This window comes from Crinia signifera, unplaced genomic scaffold (genome assembly GCF_055691185.1).
Source record: "Crinia signifera unplaced genomic scaffold, ASM5569118v1 HAP2_SCAFFOLD_74, whole genome shotgun sequence".
In the NCBI taxonomy this organism is placed as follows: Eukaryota; Metazoa; Chordata; class Amphibia; order Anura; family Myobatrachidae; genus Crinia; species Crinia signifera.
This window is the reverse complement of record NW_028142643.1, coordinates 91,716-111,454: the sequence shown is the minus strand read 5'-3', so window position 1 is coordinate 111,454 and position 19,739 is coordinate 91,716. Positions and strand designations below refer to the sequence as shown.

General features: G+C 42.1%; 11 non-coding genes across 11 annotated transcripts; 6 read left to right on the top strand and 5 right to left on the bottom strand.

The window, feature by feature from the left end:
• Positions 1-7,154: 7,154 nt before the first annotated feature.
• Positions 7,155-7,225, bottom strand: TRNAG-GCC (transfer RNA glycine (anticodon GCC)). Its single transcript has one exon. It is a non-coding gene; the product is annotated as a tRNA-Gly (tRNA).
• Positions 7,226-8,502: 1,277 nt separating this feature from the next.
• Positions 8,503-8,575, top strand: TRNAK-CUU (transfer RNA lysine (anticodon CUU)). The gene has a single exon. It is a non-coding gene; the product is annotated as a tRNA-Lys (tRNA).
• Positions 8,576-9,013: 438 nt separating this feature from the next.
• Positions 9,014-9,086, top strand: TRNAK-CUU (transfer RNA lysine (anticodon CUU)). Its single transcript has one exon. It is a non-coding gene; the product is annotated as a tRNA-Lys (tRNA).
• A 1,048-nt stretch (positions 9,087-10,134) lies between these two features.
• On the top strand, positions 10,135-10,207 carry TRNAK-CUU (transfer RNA lysine (anticodon CUU)). The gene has a single exon. It is a non-coding gene; the product is annotated as a tRNA-Lys (tRNA).
• A 1,933-nt stretch (positions 10,208-12,140) lies between these two features.
• Positions 12,141-12,211, bottom strand: TRNAG-GCC (transfer RNA glycine (anticodon GCC)). The gene has a single exon. It is a non-coding gene; the product is annotated as a tRNA-Gly (tRNA).
• Positions 12,212-13,488: 1,277 nt separating this feature from the next.
• On the top strand, positions 13,489-13,561 carry TRNAK-CUU (transfer RNA lysine (anticodon CUU)). The gene has a single exon. It is a non-coding gene; the product is annotated as a tRNA-Lys (tRNA).
• Positions 13,562-13,999: 438 nt separating this feature from the next.
• Positions 14,000-14,072, top strand: TRNAK-CUU (transfer RNA lysine (anticodon CUU)). The gene has a single exon. It is a non-coding gene; the product is annotated as a tRNA-Lys (tRNA).
• An 821-nt stretch (positions 14,073-14,893) lies between these two features.
• On the bottom strand, positions 14,894-14,964 carry TRNAG-GCC (transfer RNA glycine (anticodon GCC)). The gene has a single exon. It is a non-coding gene; the product is annotated as a tRNA-Gly (tRNA).
• A 156-nt stretch (positions 14,965-15,120) lies between these two features.
• TRNAK-CUU (transfer RNA lysine (anticodon CUU)) lies at positions 15,121-15,193 on the top strand. Its single transcript has one exon. It is a non-coding gene; the product is annotated as a tRNA-Lys (tRNA).
• Positions 15,194-17,126: 1,933 nt separating this feature from the next.
• TRNAG-GCC (transfer RNA glycine (anticodon GCC)) lies at positions 17,127-17,197 on the bottom strand. The gene has a single exon. It is a non-coding gene; the product is annotated as a tRNA-Gly (tRNA).
• Positions 17,198-19,368: 2,171 nt separating this feature from the next.
• TRNAG-GCC (transfer RNA glycine (anticodon GCC)) lies at positions 19,369-19,439 on the bottom strand. The gene has a single exon. It is a non-coding gene; the product is annotated as a tRNA-Gly (tRNA).
• Between the last annotated feature and the right edge of the window lie 300 nt (positions 19,440-19,739).

Genomic DNA, 19,739 nt, shown 5'->3' with positions numbered 1-19,739 from the left:
ATCACCAAAATGCAAAGAGCCATGCACTCTTTAACAAAATATATCGCTGTTTCAGGTATACATCAGTGGGTGAAACCATGCAGGAATATCAGGATCTACTGAATGTGGAAACTTTGCTTTGGTTTAGTAGTGTAGATTGAAGAGCAAGCGTTGCCTTGCCTTGATGCTACAACACTGTAACAAAGCCTGGCCAGCTTAGTCAATAGAAATAAAACTCCCAAGCTAAGAGTCATATGCTTTTAGTACAACATTTGTTTGGTGTTTATTCCCTTTTCAGATCCAGACCTCTCTCTTGGCAGGTGGGAATTCTACCACTAAACCACAAGATTCTACCATTAATTTATTGTATGTGGAATTCTATACCTGCACCACCAAAATGCAAAGAGCCAGCCACTCTTTAACAAAATATACCATAATTTCAGTAAAACTTGAGTACTGCATTGGCCGGGAATCGAACCCGGGCATCCCGCGTGGCAGGCGAGAATTCTACCACTGAACAACCAATGCTTCACATTTTACTTCAAGGTTACTTACCCATTTTCCTCAATGTGTGAAACCAAGCATGCATCTCAGTGTACTGAATGTGGTAGCCTAGATCTACTTTAATAGCTTGTAGGGCACTCCTTGGCTTGAGTGGCCTTTTTGTCACATCACAGTAACCAAGCGTGGCTAGCTCAGTCGGTAGAGCATGAGACTCTTAATCTCAGGGTCGTGGGTTCGAGCCCCACGTTGGGCGGTGTTTTTTCCCAGAATTCTACAGGCGAGATCTCTGTCACTACACAACCAAACGTGTTTTATTTGAAACTTAAAAGAGGTGTACATCAGTGTGTGAAACCAAGCAGGAATCTCAGGATCTACTAAATGTGGAAACCTTGCTTTGGTTTTATAAATTGAAGGGCAATCCTTGCCTTGCCATGATGCCATAACACTGTAAAAAAGCCTAGCTATCTGAGTCAATAGCGAATAAGACTCCAAATCTAAGAGTCATTTGCTTTGAGCACAACATTGGGTGGTGTTTATTCCCTTTTCAGATCCATGCCTCCCTCATGGCAGGCGAGAATTCTACCACTAAACCACAAGATTCTACCACTAAATCATTGTATGTTAAATTCTATACCTGCACCACCAAAATGCAAAGAGCCAGGCACTCTTTAACAAAATATATCGCTGTTTCAGGTGTACATCAGTGGGTGAAACCATGCAGGAATTTCAGGATCTACTGAATGTGGAAACTTTGCTTTGGTTTAATAGTGTAGATTGAAGAGCAAGCGTTGCCTTGCCTTGATGCTACAACACTGTAACAAAGCCTGGCCAGCTTAGTCAATAGAAATAAAACTCCCAAGCTAAGAGTCATATGCTTTTAGTACAACATTTGTTTGGTGTTTATTTCCTTTTCAGATCCAGACCTCTCTCTTGGCAGGTGGGAATTCTACCACTAAACCGCAAGATTCTACCATTAATTTATTGTATGTGGAATTCTATACCTGCACCACCAAAATGCAAAGAGCCAGCCACTCTTTAACAAAATATACCATAATTTCAGTAAAACTTGAGTACTGCATTGGCCGGGAATCGAACCCGGGCATCCCGCGTGGCAGGCGAGAATTCTACCACTGAACAACCAATGCTTCACATTTTACTTCACGGTTACTTACCCATTTTCCTCAATGTGTGAAACCAAGCATGCATCTCAGTGTACTGAATGTGGTAGCCTAGATCTACTTTAATAGCTTGTATTGCACTCCTTGGCTTGAGTGGCCTTTTTGTCAAATCACAGTAACCAAGCCTGGCTAGCTCAGTCGGTAGAGCATGAGACTCTTAATCTCAGGTTAATGGGTTCGAGCCCCACGTTGTGCGGTGTTTTTTCCCAGAATTCTACAGGCGAGATCTCTGTCACTACACAACCAAACGTGTTTTATTTGAAACTTAAAAGAGGTGTACATCAGTGTGTGAAACCAAGCAGGAATCTCAGGATCTACTAAATGTGGAAACCTTGCTTTGGTTTTATAAATTGAAGGGCAATCCTTGCCTTGCCATGATGCCATAACACTGTAAAAAAGCCTAGCTATCTGAGTCAATAGCGAATAAGACTCCAAATCTAAGAGTCATTTGCTTTGAGCACAACATTGGGTGGTGTTTATTCCCTTTTCAGATCCATGCCTCCCTCATGGCAGGCGAGAATTCTACCACTAAACCACAAGATTCTACCACTAAATCATTGTATGTTGAATTCTATGCCTGCATCACCAAAATGCAAAGAGCCATGCACTCTTTAACAAAATATATCGCTGTTTCAGGTATACATCAGTGGGTGAAACCATGCAGGAATATCAGGATCTACTGAATGTGGAAACTTTGCTTTGGTTTAGTAGTGTAGATTGAAGAGCAAGCGTTGCCTTGCCTTGATGCTACAACACTGTAACAAAGCCTGGCCAGCTTAGTCAATAGAAATAAAACTCCCAAGCTAAGAGTCATATGCTTTTAGTACAACATTTGTTTGGTGTTTATTCCCTTTTCAGATCCAGACCTCTCTCTTGGCAGGTGGGAATTCTACCACTAAACCACAAGATTCTACCATTAATTTATTGTATGTGGAATTCTATACCTGCACCACCAAAATGCAAAGAGCCAGCCACTCTTTAACAAAATATACCATAATTTCAGTAAAACTTGAGTACTGCATTGGCCGGGAATCGAACCCGGGCATCCCGCGTGGCAGGCGAGAATTCTACCACTGAACAACCAATGCTTCACATTTTACTTCAAGGTTACTTACCCATTTTCCTCAATGTGTGAAACCAAGCATGCATCTCAGTGTACTGAATGTGGTAGCCTAGATCTACTTTAATAGCTTGTAGGGCACTCCTTGGCTTGAGTGGCCTTTTTGTCACATCACAGTAACCAAGCGTGGCTAGCTCAGTCGGTAGAGCATGAGACTCTTAATCTCAGGGTCGTGGGTTCGAGCCCCACGTTGGGCGGTGTTTTTTCCCAGAATTCTACAGGCGAGATCTCTGTCACTACACAACCAAACGTGTTTTATTTGAAACTTAAAAGAGGTGTACATCAGTGTGTGAAACCAAGCAGGAATCTCAGGATCTACTAAATGTGGAAACCTTGCTTTGGTTTTATAAATTGAAGGGCAATCCTTGCCTTGCCATGATGCCATAACACTGTAAAAAAGCCTAGCTATCTGAGTCAATAGCGAATAAGACTCCAAATCTAAGAGTCATTTGCTTTGAGCACAACATTGGGTGGTGTTTATTCCCTTTTCAGATCCATGCCTCCCTCATGGCAGGCGAGAATTCTACCACTAAACCACAAGATTCTACCACTAAATCATTGTATGTTAAATTCTATACCTGCACCACCAAAATGCAAAGAGCCAGGCACTCTTTAACAAAATATATCGCTGTTTCAGGTGTACATCAGTGGGTGAAACCATGCAGGAATTTCAGGATCTACTGAATGTGGAAACTTTGCTTTGGTTTAATAGTGTAGATTGAAGAGCAAGCGTTGCCTTGCCTTGATGCTACAACACTGTAACAAAGCCTGGCCAGCTTAGTCAATAGAAATAAAACTCCCAAGCTAAGAGTCATATGCTTTTAGTACAACATTTGTTTGGTGTTTATTTCCTTTTCAGATCCAGACCTCTCTCTTGGCAGGTGGGAATTCTACCACTAAACCACAAGATTCTACCATTAATTTATTGTATGTGGAATTCTATACCTGCACCACCAAAATGCAAAGAGCCAGCCACTCTTTAACAAAATATACCATAATTTCAGTAAAACTTGAGTACTGCATTGGCCGGGAATCGAACCCGGGCATCCCGCGTGGCAGGCGAGAATTCTACCACTGAACAACCAATGCTTCACATTTTACTTCACGGTTACTTACCCATTTTCCTCAATGTGTGAAACCAAGCATGCATCTCAGTGTACTGAATGTGGTAGCCTAGATCTACTTTAATAGCTTGTATTGCACTCCTTTGGCTTGAGTGGCCTTTTTGTCAAATCACAGTAACCAAGCCTGGCTAGCTCAGTCGGTAGAGCATGAGACTCTTAATCTCAGGGTCGTGGGTTCGAGCCCCACGTTGGGTGGTGTTTTTTCCCAGAATTCTACAGGCGAGATCTCTGTCACTACACAACCAAACGTGTTTTATTTGAAACTTAAAAGAGGTGTACATCAGTGTGTGAAACCAAGCAGGAATCTCAGGATCTACTAAATGTGGAAACCTTGCTTTGGTTTTATAAATTGAAGGGCAATCCTTGCCTTGCCATGATGCCATAACACTGTAAAAAAGCCTAGCTATCTGAGTCAATAGCGAATAAGACTCCAAATCTAAGAGTCATTTGCTTTGAGCACAACATTGGGTGGTGTTTATTCCCTTTTCAGATCCATGCCTCCCTCATGGCAGGCGAGAATTCTACCACTAAACCACAAGATTCTACCACTAAATCATTGTATGTTGAATTCTATGCCTGCACCACCAAAATGCAAAGAGCCATGCACTCTTTAACAAAATATATCGCTGTTTCAGGTATACATCAGTGGGTGAAACCATGCAGGAATATCAGGATCTACTGAATGTGGAAACTTTGCTTTGGTTTAGTAGTGTAGATTGAAGAGCAAGCGTTGCCTTGCCTTGATGCTACAACACTGTAACAAAGCCTGGCCAGCTTAGTCAATAGAAATAAAACTCCCAAGCTAAGAGTCATATGCTTTTAGTACAACATTTGTTTGGTGTTTATTCCCTTTTCAGATCCAGACCTCTCTCTTGGCAGGTGGGAATTCTACCACTAAACCACAAGATTCTACCATTAATTTATTGTATGTGGAATTCTATACCTGCACCACCAAAATGCAAAGAGCCAGCCACTCTTTAACAAAATATACCATAATTTCAGTAAAACTTGAGTACTGCATTGGCCGGGAATCGAACCCGGGCATCCCGCGTGGCAGGCGAGAATTCTACCACTGAACAACCAATGCTTCACATTTTACTTCAAGGTTACTTACCCATTTTCCTCAATGTGTGAAACCAAGCATGCATCTCAGTGTACTGAATGTGGTAGCCTAGATCTACTTTAATAGCTTGTAGGGCACTCCTTGGCTTGAGTGGCCTTTTTGTCACATCACAGTAACCAAGCGTGGCTAGCTCAGTCGGTAGAGCATGAGACTCTTAATCTGGGTTCGAGCCCCACGTTGTGCGGTGTTTTTTCCCAGAATTCTACAGGCGAGATCTCTGTCACTACACAACCAAACGTGTTTTATTTGAAACTTAAAAGAGGTGTACATCAGTGTGTGAAACCAAGCAGGAATCTCAGGATCTACTAAATGTGGAAACCTTGCTTTGGTTTTATAAATTGAAGGGCAATCCTTGCCTTGCCATGATGCCATAACACTGTAAAAAAGCCTAGCTATCTGAGTCAATAGCGAATAAGACTCCAAATCTAAGAGTCATTTGCTTTGAGCACAACATTGGGTGGTGTTTATTCCCTTTTCAGATCCATGCCTCCCTCATGGCAGGCGAGAATTCTACCACTAAACCACAAGATTCTACCACTAAATCATTGTATGTTGAATTCTATGCCTGCACCACCAAAATGCAAAGAGCCATGCACTCTTTAACAAAATATATCGCTGTTTCAGGTATACATCAGTGGGTGAAACCATGCAGGAATATCAGGATCTACTGAATGTGGAAACTTTGCTTTGGTTTAGTAGTGTAGATTGAAGAGCAAGCGTTGCCTTGCCTTGATGCTACAACACTGTAACAAAGCCTGGCCAGCTTAGTCAATAGAAATAAAACTCCCAAGCTAAGAGTCATATGCTTTTAGTACAACATTTGTTCGGTGTTTATTCCCTTTTCAGATCCAGACCTCTCTCTTGGCAGGTGGGAATTCTACCACTAAACCACAAGATTCTACCATTAATTTATTGTATGTGGAATTCTATACCTGCACCACCAAAATGCAAAGAGCCAGCCACTCTTTAACAAAATATACCATAATTTCAGTAAAACTTGAGTACTGCATTGGCCGGGAATCGAACCCGGGCATCCCGCGTGGCAGGCGAGAATTCTACCACTGAACAACCAATGCTTCACATTTTACTTCAAGGTTACTTACCCATTTTCCTCAATGTGTGAAACCAAGCATGCATCTCAGTGTACTGAATGTGGTAGCCTAGATCTACTTTAATAGCTTGTAGGGCACTCCTTGGCTTGAGTGGCCTTTTTGTCACATCACAGTAACCAAGCGTGGCTAGCTCAGTCGGTAGAGCATGAGACTCTTAATCTCAGGGTCGTGGGTTCGAGCCCCACGTTGGGCGGTGTTTTTTCCCAGAATTCTACAGGCGAGATCTCTGTCACTACACAACCAAACGTGTTTTATTTGAAACTTAAAAGAGGTGTACATCAGTGTGTGAAACCAAGCAGGAATCTCAGGATCTACTAAATGTGGAAACCTTGCTTTGGTTTTATAAATTGAAGGGCAATCCTTGCCTTGCCATGATGCCATAACACTGTAAAAAAGCCTAGCTATCTGAGTCAATAGCGAATAAGACTCCAAATCTAAGAGTCATTTGCTTTGAGCACAACATTGGGTGGTGTTTATTCCCTTTTCAGATCCATGCCTCCCTCATGGCAGGCGAGAATTCTACCACTAAACCACAAGATTCTACCACTAAATCATTGTATGTTAAATTCTATACCTGCACCACCAAAATGCAAAGAGCCAGGCACTCTTTAACAAAATATATCGCTGTTTCAGGTGTACATCAGTGGGTGAAACCATGCAGGAATATCAGGATCTACTGAATGTGGAAACTTTGCTTTGGTTTAATAGTGTAGATTGAAGAGCAAGCGTTGCCTTGCCTTGATGCTACAACACTGTAACAAAGCCTGGCCAGCTTAGTCAATAGAAATAAAACTCCCAAGCTAAGAGTCATATGCTTTTAATACAACATTTTTTTGGTGTTTATTCCCTTTTCAGATCCAGACCTCTCTCTTGGCACGTGGGAATCCTACCACTAAACCACAAGATTCTACCATTAATTTATTGTATGTGGAATTCTATACCTGCACCACCAAAATGCAAAGAGCCAGACACTCTTTAACAAAATATACCATAATTTCAGTAAAACTTGAGTACTGCATTGGCCGGGAATCGAACCCGGGCCTCCCGCGTGGCAGGCGAGAATTCTACCACTGAACAACCAATGCTTCACATTTTACTTCACGGTTACTTACCCATTTTCCTCAATTTGTGAAACCAAGCATGCATCTCAGTGTACTGAATGTGGTAGCCTAGATCTACTTTAATAGCTTGTAGGGCACTCCTTGGCTTGAGTGGCCTTTTTGTCACACAACAGTAACCAAGCCTGGCTAGCTCAGTCGGTAGAGCATGAGACTCTTAATCTGAGGGTCGTGGGTTCGAGCCCCACGTTGGGCGGTGTTTTTTCCCAGAATTCTACAGGCGAGATCTCTGTCACTACACAACCAAACATGTTTTATTTGAAACTTATAAGAGGTGTACATCAGTGTGTGAAACAAAGCAGGAATCTCAGGATCTACTAAATGTGGAAACCTTGCTTTGGTTTTATAAATTGAAGGGCAATCCTTGCCTTGCCATGATGCCATAACACTGTAAAAAAGCCTAGCTATCTGAGTCAAGAGCGAATAAGACTCCAAATCTAAGAGTCATTTGCTTTGAGCACAACATTGGGTGGTGTTTATTCCCTTTTCAGATCCATGCCTCCCTCATGGCAGGCGAGAATTCTACCACTAAACCACAAGATTCTACCACTAAATCATTGTATGTTAAATACTATACCTGCACCACCAAAATGCAAAGAGCCAGGCACTCTTTAACAAAATATATCGCTGTTTCAGGTGTACATCAGTGGGTGAAACCATGCAGGAATATCAGGATCTACTGAATGTGGAAACTTTGCTTTGGTTTAATAGTGTAGATTGAAGAGCAAGCGTTGCCTTGCCTTGATGCTACAACACTGTAACAAAGCCTGGCCAGCTTAGTCAATAGAAATAAAACTCCCAAGCTAAGAGTCATATGCTTTTAGTACAACATTTGTTTGGTGTTTATTCCCTTTTCAGATCCAGACCTCTCTCTTGGCAGGTGGGAATTCTACCACTAAACCACAAGATTCTAACATTAATTTATTGTATGTGGAATTCTATACCTGCACCACCAAAAAGCAAAGAGCCAGACACTCTTTAACAAAATATACCATAATTTCAGTAAAACTTGAGTACTGCATTGGCCAGGAATCAAACCCGGGCCTCCCGCGTGGCAGGCGAGAATTCTACCACTGAACAACCAATGCTTCACATTTTACTTCACGGTTACTTACCCATTTTCCTCAATTTGTGAAACCAAGCATGCATCTCAGTGTACTGAATGTGGTAGCCTAGATCTACTTTAATAGTTTGTAGGGCACTCCTTGGCTTGAGTGGCCTTTTTGTCACACAACAGTAACCAAGCCTGGCTAGCTCAGTCGGTAGAGCATGAGACTCTTAATCTCAGGGTCGTGGGTTCGAGCCCCACGTTGGGCGGTGTTTTTTCCCAGAATTCTACAGGCGAGATCTCTGTTTATTCCCTTTTCAGATCCAGACCTCTCTCTTGGCAGGTGGAAATTCTACCACTAAACCACAAGATTCTACCATTAATTTATTGTATGTGGAATTCTATACCTGCACCACCAAAATGCAAAGAGCCAGACACTCTTTAACAAAATATACCATAATTTCAGTAAAACTTGAGTACTGCATTGGCCGGGAATCGAACCCGGGCCTCCCGTGTGGCAGGCGAGAATTCTACCACTGAACAACCAATGCTTCACATTTTGCTTCACGGTTACTTACCCATTTTCCTCAATGTGTGAAACCAAGCATGCATCTCAGTGTACTGAATGTGGTAGCCTAGATCTACTTTAATAGCTTGTATTGCACTCCTTGGCTTGAGTGGCCTTTTTGTCACATCACAGTAACCAAGCCTGGCTAGCTCAGTCGGTAGAGCATGAGACTCTTAATCTCAGGGTCGTGGGTTCGAGCCCCACGTTGGGCGGTGTTTTTTCCCAGAATTCTACAGGCGAGATCTCTGTCACTACACAACCAAACGTGTTTTATTTGAAACTTAAAAGAGGTGTACATCAGTGTGTGAAACCAAGCAGGAATCTCAGGATATACTAAATGTGGAAACCTTGCTTTGGTTTTATAAATTGAAGGGCAATCCTTGCCTTGCCATGATGCCATAACACTGTAAAAAAGCCTAGCTATCTGAGTCAATAGCGAATAAGACTCCAAATCTAAGAGTCATTTGCTTTGAGCACAACATTGGGTGGTGTTTATTCCCTTTTCAGATCCATGCCTCCCTCATGGCAGGCGAGAATTCTACCACTAAACCACAAGATTCTACTACTAAATCATTGTATGTTAAATTCTATACCTGCACCACCAAAATGCAAAGAGCCAGGCACTCTTTAACAAAATATATCGCTGTTTCAGGTGTACATCAGTGGGTGAAACCATGCAGGAATTTCAGGATCTACTGAATGTGGAAACTTTGCTTTGGTTTAATAGTGTAGATTGAAGAGCAAGCGTTGCCTTGCCTTGATGCTACAACACTGTAACAAAGCCTGGCCAGCTTAGTCAATAGAAATAAAACTCCCAAGCTAAGAGTCATATGCTTTTAGTACAACATTTGTTTGGTGTTTATTTCCTTTTCAGATCCAGACCTCTCTCTTGGCAGGTGGGAATTCTACCACTAAACCACAAGATTCTACCATTAATTTATTGTATGTGGAATTCTATACCTGCACCACCAAAATGCAAAGAGCCAGCCACTCTTTAACAAAATATACCATAATTTCAGTAAAACTTGAGTACTGCATTGGCCGGGAATCGAACCCGGGCCTCACGCGTGGCAGGCGAGAATTCTACCACTGAACAACCAATGCTTCACATTTTACTTCACGGTTACTTACCCATTTTCCTCAATGTGTGAAACCAAGCATGCATCTCAGTGTACTGAATGTGGTAGCCTAGATCTACTTTAATAGCTTGTATTGCACTCCTTGGCTTGAGTGGCCTTTTTGTCAAATCACAGTAACCAAGCCTGGCTAGCTCAGTCGGTAGAGCATGAGACTCTTAATCTCAGGGTCGTGGGTTCGAGCCCCACGTTGGGCGGTGTTTTTTCCCAGAATTCTACAGGCGAGATCTCTGTCACTACACAACCAAACGTGTTTTATTTGAAACTTAAAAGAGGTGTACATCAGTGTGTGAAACCAAGCAGGAATCTCAGGATCTACTAAATGTGGAAACCTTGCTTTGGTTTTATAAATTGAAGGGCAATCCTTGCCTTGCCATGATGCCATAACACTGTAAAAAAGCCTAGCTATCTGAGTCAATAGCGAATAAGACTCCAAATCTAAGAGTCATTTGCTTTGAGCACAACATTGGGTGGTGTTTATTCCCTTTTCAGATCCATGCCTCCCTCATGGCAGGCGAGAATTCTACCACTAAACCACAAGATTCTACCACTAAATCATTGTATGTTGAATTCTATGCCTGCACCACCAAAATGCAAAGAGCCATGCACTCTTTAACAAAATATATCGCTGTTTCAGGTATACATCAGTGGGTGAAACCATGCAGGAATATCAGGATCTACTGAATGTGGAAACTTTGCTTTGGTTTAGTAGTGTAGATTGAAGAGCAAGCGTTGCCTTGCCTTGATGCTACAACACTGTAACAAAGCCTGGCCAGCTTAGTCAATAGAAATAAAACTCCCAAGCTAAGAGTCATATGCTTTTAGTACAACATTTGTTCGGTGTTTATTCCCTTTTCAGATCCAGACCTCTCTCTTGGCAGGTGGGAATTCTACCACTAAACCACAAGATTCTACCATTAATTTATTGTATGTGGAATTCTATACCTGCACCACCAAAATGCAAAGAGCCAGCCACTCTTTAACAAAATATACCATAATTTCAGTAAAACTTGAGTACTGCATTGGCCGGGAATCGAACCCGGGCATCCCGCGTGGCAGGCGAGAATTCTACCACTGAACAACCAATGCTTCACATTTTACTTCAAGGTTACTTACCCATTTTCCTCAATGTGTGAAACCAAGCATGCATCTCAGTGTACTGAATGTGGTAGCCTAGATCTACTTTAATAGCTTGTAAGGCACTCCTTGGCTTGAGTGGCCTTTTTGTAACATCACAGTAACCAAGCGTGGCTAGCTCAGTCGGTAGAGCATGAGACTCTTAATCTGGGTTCGAGCCCCACGTTGTGCGGTGTTTTTTCCCAGAATTCTACAGGCGAGATCTCTGTCACTACACAACCAAACGTGTTTTATTTGAAACTTAAAAGAGGTGTACATCAGTGTGTGAAACCAAGCAGGAATCTCAGGATCTACTAAATGTGGAAACCTTGCTTTGGTTTTATAAATTGAAGGGCAATCCTTGCCTTGCCATGATGCCATAACACTGTAAAAAAGCCTAGCTATCTGAGTCAATAGCGAATAAGACTCCAAATCTAAGAGTCATTTGCTTTGAGCACAACATTGGGTGGTGTTTATTCCCTTTTCAGATCCATGCCTCCCTCATGGCAGGCGAGAATTCTACCACTAAACCACAAGATTCTACCACTAAATCATTGTATGTTGAATTCTATGCCTGCACCACCAAAATGCAAAGAGCCATGCACTCTTTAACAAAATATATCGCTGTTTCAGGTATACATCAGTGGGTGAAACCATGCAGGAATATCAGGATCTACTGAATGTGGAAACTTTGCTTTGGTTTAATAGTGTAGATTGAAGAGCAAGCGTTGCCTTGCCTTGATGCTACAACACTGTAACAAAGCCTGGCCAGCTTAGTCAATAGAAATAAAACTCCCAAGCTAAGAGTCATATGCTTTTAATACAACATTTTTTTGGTGTTTATTCCCTTTTCAGATCCAGACCTCTCTCTTGGCAGGTGGGAATCCTACCACTAAACCACAAGATTCTACCATTAATTTATTGTATGTGGAATTCTATACCTGCACCACCAAAATGCAAAGAGCCAGACACTCTTTAACAAAATATACCATAATTTCAGTAAAACTTGAGTACTGCATTGGCCGGGAATCGAACCCGGGCCTCCCGCGTGGCAGGCGAGAATTCTACCACTGAACAACCAATGCTTCACATTTTACTTCACGGTTACTTACCCATTTTCCTCAATTTGTGAAACCAAGCATGCATCTCAGTGTACTGAATGTGGTAGCCTAGATCTACTTTAATAGCTTGTAGGGCACTCCTTGGCTTGAGTGGCCTTTTTGTCACACAACAGTAACCAAGCCTGGCTAGCTCAGTCGGTAGAGCATGAGACTCTTAATCTGAGGGTCGTGGGTTCGAGCCCCACGTTGGGCGGTGTTTTTTCCCAGAATTCTACAGGCGAGATCTCTGTCACTACACAACCAAACATGTTTTATTTGAAACTTATAAGAGGTGTACATCAGTGTGTGAAACAAAGCAGGAATCTCAGGATCTACTAAATGTGGAAACCTTGCTTTGGTTTTATAAATTGAAGGGCAATCCTTGCCTTGCCATGATGCCATAACACTGTAAAAAAGCCTAGCTATCTGAGTCAAGAGCGAATAAGACTCCAAATCTAAGAGTCATTTGCTTTGAGCACAACATTGGGTGGTGTTTATTCCCTTTTCAGATCCATGCCTCCCTCATGGCAGGCGAGAATTCTACCACTAAACCACAAGATTCTACCACTAAATCATTGTATGTTAAATACTATACCTGCACCACCAAAATGCAAAGAGCCAGGCACTCTTTAACAAAATATATCGCTGTTTCAGGTGTACATCAGTGGGTGAAACCATGCAGGAATATCAGGATCTACTGAATGTGGAAACTTTGCTTTGGTTTAATAGTGTAGATTGAAGAGCAAGCGTTGCCTTGCCTTGATGCTACAACACTGTAACAAAGCCTGGCCAGCTTAGTCAATAGAAATAAAACTCCCAAGCTAAGAGTCATATGCTTTTAGTACAACATTTGTTTGGTGTTTATTCCCTTTTCAGATCCAGACCTCTCTCTTGGCAGGTGGGAATTCTACCACTAAACCACAAGATTCTAACATTAATTTATTGTATGTGGAATTCTATACCTGCACCACCAAAAAGCAAAGAGCCAGACACTCTTTAACAAAATATACCATAATTTCAGTAAAACTTGAGTACTGCATTGGCCAGGAATCAAACCCGGGCCTCCCGCGTGGCAGGCGAGAATTCTACCACTGAACAACCAATGCTTCACATTTTACTTCACGGTTACTTACCCATTTTCCTCAATTTGTGAAACCAAGCATGCATCTCAGTGTACTGAATGTGGTAGCCTAGATCTACTTTAATAGTTTGTAGGGCACTCCTTGGCTTGAGTGGCCTTTTTGTCACACAACAGTAACCAAGCCTGGCTAGCTCAGTCGGTAGAGCATGAGACTCTTAATCTCAGGGTCGTGGGTTCGAGCCCCACGTTGGGCGGTGTTTTTTCCCAGAATTCTACAGGCGAGATCTCTGTTTATTCCCTTTTCAGATCCAGACCTCTCTCTTGGCAGGTGGGAATTCTACCACTAAACCACAAGATTCTACCATTAATTTATTGTATGTGGAATTCTATACCTGCACCACCAAAATGCAAAGAGCCAGACACTCTTTAACAAAATATACCATAATTTCAGTAAAACTTGAGTACTGCATTGGCCGGGAATCGAACCCGGGCCTCCCGTGTGGCAGGCGAGAATTCTACCACTGAACAACCAATGCTTCACATTTTGCTTCACGGTTACTTACCCATTTTCCTCAATGTGTGAAACCAAGCATGCATCTCAGTGTACTGAATGTGGTAGCCTAGATCTACTTTAATAGCTTGTATTGCACTCCTTGGCTTGAGTGGCCTTTTTGTCACATCACAGTAACCAAGCCTGGCTAGCTCAGTCGGTAGAGCATGAGACTCTTAATCTCAGGGTCGTGGGTTCGAGCCCCACGTTGGGCGGTGTTTTTTCCCAGAATTCTACAGGCGAGATCTCTGTCACTACACAACCAAACGTGTTTTATTTGAAACTTAAAAGAGGTGTACATCAGTGTGTGAAACCAAGCAGGAATCTCAGGATATACTAAATGTGGAAACCTTGCTTTGGTTTTATAAATTGAAGGGCAATCCTTGCCTTGCCATGATGCCATAACACTGTAAAAAAGCCTAGCTATCTGAGTCAATAGCGAATAAGACTCCAAATCTAAGAGTCATTTGCTTTGAGCACAACATTGGGTGGTGTTTATTCCCTTTTCAGATCCATGCCTCCCTCATGGCAGGCGAGAATTCAACCACTAAACCACAAGATTCTACTACTAAATCATTGTATGTTAAATTCTATACCTGCACCACCAAAATGCAAAGAGCCAGGCACTCTTTAACAAAATATATCGCTGTTTCAGGTGTACATCAGTGGGTGAAACCATGCAGGAATTTCAGGATCTACTGAATGTGGAAACTTTGCTTTGGTTTAATAGTGTAGATTGAAGAGCAAGCGTTGCCTTGCCTTGATGCTACAACACTGTAACAAAGCCTGGCCAGCTTAGTCAATAGAAATAAAACTCCCAAGCTAAGAGTCATATGCTTTTAGTACAACATTTGTTTGGTGTTTATTTCCTTTTCAGATCCAGACCTCTCTCTTGGCAGGTGGGAATTCTACCACTAAACCACAAGATTCTACCATTAATTTATTGTATGTGGAATTCTATACCTGCACCACCAAAATGCAAAGAGCCAGCCACTCTTTAACAAAATATACCATAATTTCAGTAAAACTTGAGTACTGCATTGGCCGGGAATCGAACCCGGGCCTCCCGCGTGGCAGGCGAGAATTCTACCACTGAACAACCAATGCTTCACATTTTACTTCACGGTTACTTACCCATTTTCCTCAATGTGTGAAACCAAGCATGCATCTCAGTGTACTGAATGTGGTAGCCTAGATCTACTTTAATAGCTTGTATTGCACTCCTTGGCTTGAGTGGCCTTTTTGTCAAATCACAGTAACCAAGCCTGGCTAGCTCAGTCGGTAGAGCATGAGACTCTTAATCTCAGGGTCGTGGGTTCGAGCCCCACGTTGGGCGGTGTTTTTTCCCAGAATTCTACTGGCGAGATCTCTGTCACTACACAACCAAACGTGTTTTATTTGAAACTTAAAAGAGGTGTACATCAGTGTGTGAAACCAAGCAGGAATCTCAGGATCTACTAAATGTGGAAACCTTGCTTTGGTTTTATAAATTGAAGGGCAATCCTTGCCTTGCCATGATGCCATAACACTGTAAAAAAGCCTAGCTATCTGAGTCAATAGCGAATAAGACTCCAAATCTAAGAGTCATTTGCTTTGAGCACAACATTGGGTGGTGTTTATTCCCTTTTCAGATCCATGCCTCCCTCATGGCAGGCGAGAATTCTACCACTAAACCACAAGATTCTACCACTAAATCATTGTATGTTGAATTCTATGCCTGCACCACCAAAATGCAAAGAGCCATGCACTCTTTAACAAAATATATCGCTGTTTCAGGTATACATCAGTGGGTGAAACCATGCAGGAATATCAGGATCTACTGAATGTGGAAACTTTGCTTTGGTTTAGTAGTGTAGATTGAAGAGCAAGCGTTGCCTTGCCTTGATGCTACAACACTGTAACAAAGCCTGGCCAGCTTAGTCAATAGAAATAAAACTCCCAAGCTAAGAGTCATATGCTTTTAGTACAACATTTGTTTGGTGTTTATTCCCTTTTCAGATCCAGACCTCTCTCTTGGCAGGTGGGAATTCTACCACTAAACCACAAGATTCTACCATTAATTTATTGTATGTGGAATTCTATACCTGCACCACCAAAATGCAAAGAGCCAGCCACTCTTTAACAAAATATACCATAATTTCAGTAAAACTTGAGTACTGCATTGGCCGGGAATCGAACCCGGGCATCCCGCGTGGCAGGCGAGAATTCTACCACTGAACAACCAATGCTTCACATTTTACTTCAAGGTTACTTACCCATTTTCCTCAATGTGTGAAACCAAGCATGCATCTCAGTGTACTGAATGTGGTAGCCTAGATCTACTTTAATAGCTTGTAGGGCACTCCTTGGCTTGAGTGGCCTTTTTGTAACATCACAGTAACCAAGCGTGGCTAGCTCAGTCGGTAGAGCATGAGACTCTTAATCTGGGTTCGAGCCCCACGTTGGGCGGTGTTTTTTCCCAGAATTCTACAGGCGAGATCTCTGTCACTACACAACCAAACGTGTTTTATTTGAAACTTAAAAGAGGTGTACATCAGTGTGTGAAACCAAGCAGGAATCTCAGGATCTACTAATTGTGGAAACCTTGCTTTGGTTTTATAAATTGTAGGGCAATCCTTGCCTTGCCATGATGCCATAACACTGTAAAAAAGCCTAGCTATCTGAGTCAATAGCGAATAAGACTCCAAATCTAAGAGTCATTTGCTTTGAGCACAACATTGGGTGGTGTTTATTCCCTTTTCAGATCCATGCCTCCCTCATGGCAGGCGAGAATTCTACCACTAAACCACAAGATTCTACCACTAAATCATTGTATGTTAAATTCTATACCTGCACCACCAAAATGCAAAGAGCCAGGCACTCTTTAACAAAATATATCGCTGTTTCAGGTGTACATCAGTGGGTGAAACCATGCAGGAATATCAGGATCTACTGAATGTGGAAACTTTGCTTTGGTTTAATAGTGTAGATTGAAGAGCAAGCGTTGCCTTGCCTTGATGCTACAACACTGTAACAAAGCCTGGCCAGCTTAGTCAATAGAAATAAAACTCCCAAGCTAAGAGTCATATGCTTTTAATACAACATTTTATTGGTGTTTATTCCCTTTTCAGATCCAGACCTCTCTCTTGGCAGGTGGGAATTCTACCACTAAACCACAAGATTCTACCATTAATTTATTGTATGTGGAATTCTATACCTGCACCACCAAAATGCAAAAAGCCAGACACTCTTTAACAAAATATACCATAATTTCAGTAAAACTTGAGTACTGCATTGGCCGGGAATCGAACCCGGGCCTCCCGCGTGGCAGGCGAGAATTCTACCACTGAACAACCAATGCTTCACATTTTACTTCACGGTTACTTACCCATTTTCCTCAATGTGTGAAACCAAGCATGCATCTCAGTGTACTGAATGTGGTAGCCTAGATCTACTTTAATAGCTTGTATTGCACTCCTTGGCTTGAGTGGCCTTTTTGTCAAATCACAGTAACCAAGCCTGGCTAGCTCAGTCGGTAGAGCATGAGACTCTTAATCTCAGGTTAATGGGTTCGAGCCCCACGTTGTGCGGTGTTTTTTCCCAGAATTCTACAGGCGAGATCTCTGTCACTACACAACCAAACGTGTTTTATTTGAAACTTAAAAGAGGTGTACATCAGTGTGTGAAACCAAGCAGGAATCTCAGGATCTACTAAATGTGGAAACCTTGCTTTGGTTTTATAAATTGAAGGGCAATCCTTGCCTTGCCATGATGCCATAACACTGTAAAAAAGCCTAGCTATCTGAGTCAATAGCGAATAAGACTCCAAATCTAAGAGTCATTTGCTTTGAGCACAACATTGGGTGGTGTTTATTCCCTTTTCAGATCCATGCCTCCCTCATGGCAGGCGAGAATTCTACCACTAAACCACAAGATTCTACCACTAAATCATTGTATGTTGAATTCTATGCCTGCACCACCAAAATGCAAAGAGCCAGGCACTCTTTAACAAAATATATCGCTGTTTCAGGTGTACATCAGTGGGTGAAACCATGCAGGAATATCAGGATCTACTGAATGTGGAAACTTTGCTTTGGTTTAATAGTGTAGATTGAAGAGCAAGCGTTGCCTTGCCTTGATGCTACAACACTGTAACAAAGCCTGGCCAGCTTAGTCAATAGAAATAAAACTCCCAAGCTAAGAGTCATATGCTTTTAGTACAACATTTGTTTGGTGTTTATTCCCTTTTCAGATCCAGACCTCTCTCTTGGCAGGTGGGAATTCTACCACTAAACCACAAGATTCTAACATTAATTTATTGTATGTGGAATTCTATACCTGCACCACCAAAAAGCAAAGAGCCAGACACTCTTTAACAAAATATACCATAATTTCAGTAAAACTTGAGTACTGCATTGGCCGGGAATCGAACCCGGGGCTCCCGCGTGGCAGGCGAGAATTCTACCACTGAACAACCAATGCTTCACATTTTACTTCACGGTTACTTACCCATTTTCCTCAATTTGTGAAACCAAGCATGCATCTCAGTGTACTGAATGTGGTAGCCTAGATCTACTTTAATAGCTTGTAGGGCACTCCTTGGCTTGAGTGGCCTTTTTGTCACACAACAGTAACCAAGCCTGGCTAGCTCAGTCGGTAGAGCATGAGACTCTTAATCTGAGGGTCGTGGGTTCGAGCCCCACGTTGGGCGGTGTTTTTTCCCAGAATTCTACAGGCGAGATCTCTGTCACTACACAACCAAACGTGTTTTATTTGAATCTTAAAAGAGGTGTACATCAGTGTGTGAAACAAAGCAGGAATCTCAGGATCTACTAAATGTGGAAACCTTGCTTTGGTTTTATAAATTGAAGGGCAATCCTTGCCTTGCCATGATGCCATAACACTGTAAAAAAGCCTAGCTATCTGAGTCAAGAGCGAATAAGACTCCAAATCTAAGAGTCATTTGCTTTGAGCACAACATTGGGTGGTGTTTATTCCCTTTTCAGATCCATGCCTCCCTCATGGCAGGCGAGAATTCTACCACTAAACCACAAGATTCTACCACTAAATCATTGTATGTTAAATTCTATACCTGCACCACCAAAATGCAAAGAGCCAGGCACTCTTTAACAAAATATATCGCTGTTTCAGGTGTACATCAGTGGGTGAAACCATGCAGGAATATCAGGATCTACTGAATGTGGAAACTTTGCTTTGGTTTAATAGTGTAGATTGAAGAGCAAGCGTTGCCTTGCCTTGATGCTACAACACTGTAACAAAGCCTGGCCAGCTTAGTCAATAGAAATAAAACTCCCAAGCTAAGAGTCATATGCTTTTAATACAACATTTTATTGGTGTTTATTCCCTTTTCAGATCCAGACCTCTCTCTTGGCAGGTGGGAATTCTACCACTAAACCACAAGATTCTACCATTAATTTATTGTATGTGGAATTCTATACCTGCACCACCAAAATGCAAAGAGCCAGACACTCTTTAACAAAATATACCATAATTTCAGTAAAACTTGAGTACTGCATTGGCCGGGAATCGAACCCGGGCCTCCCGCGTGGCAGGCGAGAATTCTACCACTGAACAACCAATGCTTCACATTTTACTTCACGGTTACTTACCCATTTTCCTCAATGTGTGAAACCAAGCATGCATCTCAGTGTACTGAATGTGGTAGCCTAGATCTACTTTAATAGCTTGTATTGCACTCCTTGGCTTGAGTGGCCTTTTTGTCAAATCACAGTAACCAAGCCTGGCTAGCTCAGTCGGTAGAGCATGAGACTCTTAATCTCAGGTTAATGGGTTCGAGCACCACGTTGTGCGGTGTTTTTTCCCAGAATTCTACAGGCGAGATCTCTGTCACTACACAACCAAACGTGTTTTATTTGAAACTT